General features: G+C 39.1%; 1 pseudogene; it reads left to right on the forward strand.

The window, feature by feature from the left end:
* LOC116104683 overlaps positions 1 to 3,923 on the forward strand; it is a 27,956-nt pseudogene that overhangs the window by 11,990 nt on the left and 12,043 nt on the right.

Below are 3,923 nucleotides of genomic sequence, written 5' to 3' on the forward strand. Positions count from 1 at the left end.
CCTCAGATGGAATGGGGCTTAGGGGATGATCGATGTGGCTACTTTAGGGCAGTTGCCTGGTGTCAAGGCAGTGTTTAGATGGGTACTGACTTCCTCATTAGGCGGCACTGAAGGATGAGGGATAAAATCTATATATTTTTAAAGGAAACAAAACTATTTTACTTCATCAAAAAAAAAGCCAACAAATAAAACACCAGCTATACGTTTTTTAAAAAAATTCTTTTTTTATTAGATATTTTCTTTATTTACATGTCATATGATTTCTCCTTTCCCAGTTTCCCTTCCAAAAAACACACAAACAAACAAAAAAACAAAAACAAGAAAAAACCCTGTTGCCTCTACATGCTTGCCACCCCACCCTCTCCCACTTATTGGCTATGGCATTCACCTACACTGGGGCACAGAACCTTCACAGGGCCAAGGGCCTCTCCTCCCATTGATGATTGACTTTGCAATCCTCTACTATACACATTTTGCCAGAACAATCAGTCCCACCATGTATAGTCCTTGGTTGGTTGTTGAGTCCCTGGGAGCTCTGAGGGTACTAGTTATTTCATATTGTTGTTCATCCTAAGGGGATGCTAACCCTTCAGCTCCTTTGCTCCTTTCTCTAATTTCTTCATTGGTGACCCTGTACTCAGTTCAATGGATGGCTGTGGGCCCCTACATCTGTATTAGTCAGGTACTGTCAGTGCCTCTCAGGAGATAGCTATATGAGGCTGGCTTGTCCTTTTTTCATCTCTGCTCCATAGTTAGTCTCTGTACCTCTTTCCATGGGTATTTTCTCCCACATTTTAAGGAGAAATTGAGTGTCCACATTTTGGTCTTCCTTCTTCTTGAGTTTCTTGTGGTTTATCTAATAACCACTTATCAGAGAGTGCATACCATGTGTGTTCTTTTGTGATTGGGTTACCTCACTCAGAATGATATTTTCCAGATCCATCCATTTCCCTAAGAATTTCATAAATTCATTGCTCTTAATAGCTGAGTAGTGACAATCAACAACTTTCTAATTCCTCATATTTTTTTATTTCAATTGATTAAGATATGTTGGTAATATTAATTTTCATATTAAGATATTAAGAAAAAGTAATTGTTACTTCCTTTTGGTTTGTTGCATTTTGTTGTATTTGTTGTTATTTTGTATTTTAGGTTTGTGTGGGTTTGTTGAAAGATTACTTTCTTGCTTCTTCTAGGATGTATTTTTGCTCCTTATGTTGATGTTTTCCATTTATTATCCTTTGTAAAGCTGTATTGGTGGAAAGATATTGTGCAAATTTTGTTTTGTCATGGAATATCTTGTTTTCTCCATCTATGGTAAGTGAGAGTTTTTCTGGGTATAGCAGCCTGGGCTGGCATTTGTGTTCTTGTAGGGTCTGCATGACATCTGCCCAGGATCTTCTAGCTTTCATAGTCTCTCCTGAGAAGTCTGGTGTAATTCTGATAGGCCTGCTTTTATATGTTACTTGACCTTATTCCCTTATTTTTTAAAAAATTCTTTCTTTGTTTAGTGCATTTGGTGTTTTGATTATTATGTGATGGAAGGAATTTCGTTTCTGGTCTAGTCTATTTGGAGTTCTGTAAGCTTCTTGTATGTTCATAGGCATTTCTTTCTTTAGGGTAGGGAAGTTTTCTTCTATAATTTTGTGAAAGATATTTACTGGCCCATTACCTTGGGAGTCTTCAGGCTCTTCTATACCAATTATCCTTAGATTTGGTCTTCTACTTGCATCCTGGACTTCCTGAATGTTCTGGGTTAGAAACTTTTTGCTTTTTGCATTTTCTTTGACTGTTGTGTCAATATTTTCTATGGTGTCTTCTGCCCCTGAGATTCTCTCTTCTATCTCTTGCATTCTGTTGGTGATTCTTGCACCTACCACTCCTGACTCCTTTCCTTGGTTTTCTATCTCCAGGGTTGTCTCTTTTCTGATTTCTTTATTGTTTCTATTTCCATTTTTACATACTGGTGATTTTGCTCATTTCCTTCACCTGTTTTATGGTGCTTTCTTGTAGTTCTTTAAGGGATTTTTCTGTTTCCTCTTGAAGGGCTTCTAGCTGTTTACCTGTGTTCTCCTATATTTCTTTGAGGGTGCTATTTATGTCTTTCTTAAAGTCCCATATCATCATCATAAGAAGTGATTTTATGTCTGAATCTTTGCTTTTCAGTGTGATGGTGTGTCCAGGACTTGCTATAGTGGGAGTATTGGGTTCTGATAATAGCATGTAACCTTGTTTTTTGTTGTTCATATTCTTATGCTTCGCCAGCACCATCTGGTTATCTCTACTGCTACCTGCCCTTGCCAAATCTGACTGGATCCTGTCTTTCCTGTGATCCTGGTTGTGTCAGAACTCCTCAGAGTCAAGCTGATTCTGTGATCCTGTGATTCTGGTATTCTGTGACCAGGTGCTTTTTAGAGCACCTGGGAGTGGAGATTCTTCTGGGTGTTTTGGGACTGGCTGCAGAGTTTGTGCCCAAGGACTTCCTAGGGAACCAGACAGCCAAGAGAGACCAGAAGCAACCTGAGCCACAGGGCTGGCAGAGTTCCTGTGTGCCTAGTCCTGCTGGTCCCATTTATTCCCGGTGTTGGGGCAGATGTTGTGTCCTCCTCACCTATGCTCCTGGGACTATTAGAGCACCTGGGAGTGGAGCTTTCTCTGGGTGTTTTGAGACTGACTGTAGACTTTGTGCACAAGGTCTGCTCAGGGCACATGCCCGCCAAGATAGACTGGAAGCAATGCAAGCCATTGGGCTGGTGGAGTTCCTGTGTGCCTGGTTCTGCTGATCCCAGTTACTCCTGGTGTTGTCATTTTTGTATGATTCAAAATAGCAATATTTCACTGGAAGATGGGTCAAGTGTCAAGAATGGTTTCTGTGCAATCAGGATAATAGTTCTGATGCCAGCTTCACACATATCCTCATGGTAGAAAAGCAGATACAACATAATCCCTGTGGCTTCTTATCTTATAACCAGGTCAAGAAACATGAAGCCTAGGGATGAAGAGAGACCCTACCTCAAGAAGAATATGGGGGAAAATGTAGAGAACACATGATGCCTTCTTTTAGCCTTCAAATGCATACATATGGTGTATGGACTGTAGAAAGCTGGGCACACACACTTTTATGCACACAAACAAATAGAGTCAATTGACTGTCCAACCATTCATTCAAACTATAGCCTTAAAGCTACATTCTCTGTAACTTATTACTATATTCACATTTTTCCTTTTTGAAATATACATAGAGGCCTCAAGATATATACATGTGCCTACAATTGAATTGACTATTTAAACTCATTTTTCTGAATCATATCCCAGTACTAGTATTGACTTTAAATATAAATTTGACTTCCTAAACTTGAAGTTACTGTTTTACATGCAATGATTCTGGGATTTTCAGTTCCTCCTAATTAATTCTATCCCTGTTTTTAATTTTACAGCTGAGCATTGGACCTTTTGAGTAATGTATGAACAGCTCTGTGAGGTTTCTTTTTTTTTGTATCAGATGGTTGCCAAAGAATCTTCTTTGGCCTTAGGCATGGTCTCATTGTTTGTCCATTTTGGATGGAATTGGGTGGGGCTGATCATCTCAGAGGATAAGAATGGTGTTAACTTTGTCACAGACTTGATCGCAGAAATGGAAAGAAACACAGTCTGTGTAGCCTTCTTAGAATTTATCCCAGTTTCTTCCTTGGAAGACATGAAAAGTATTTTTGAATACCCTACTCGGATTGTGAGAAACCCAGGAAAAGTTGTTATCATTTATGCTAACACTTGACTCTTCTTTAGGTGTGCTCTTTAAAATATGGAAATACATACTTCCATGGAGAATATGGGTCACCATTTCAAAATGGGAAGTCATTACTTCTATGAGACATTTCATTCTTGATTCATTCCATGGGACTCTCATCTTTTCACAACACCAT

This window comes from Mastomys coucha, unplaced genomic scaffold (assembly GCF_008632895.1).
Source record: "Mastomys coucha isolate ucsf_1 unplaced genomic scaffold, UCSF_Mcou_1 pScaffold22, whole genome shotgun sequence".
Taxonomy (NCBI): Eukaryota; Metazoa; Chordata; class Mammalia; order Rodentia; family Muridae; genus Mastomys; species Mastomys coucha.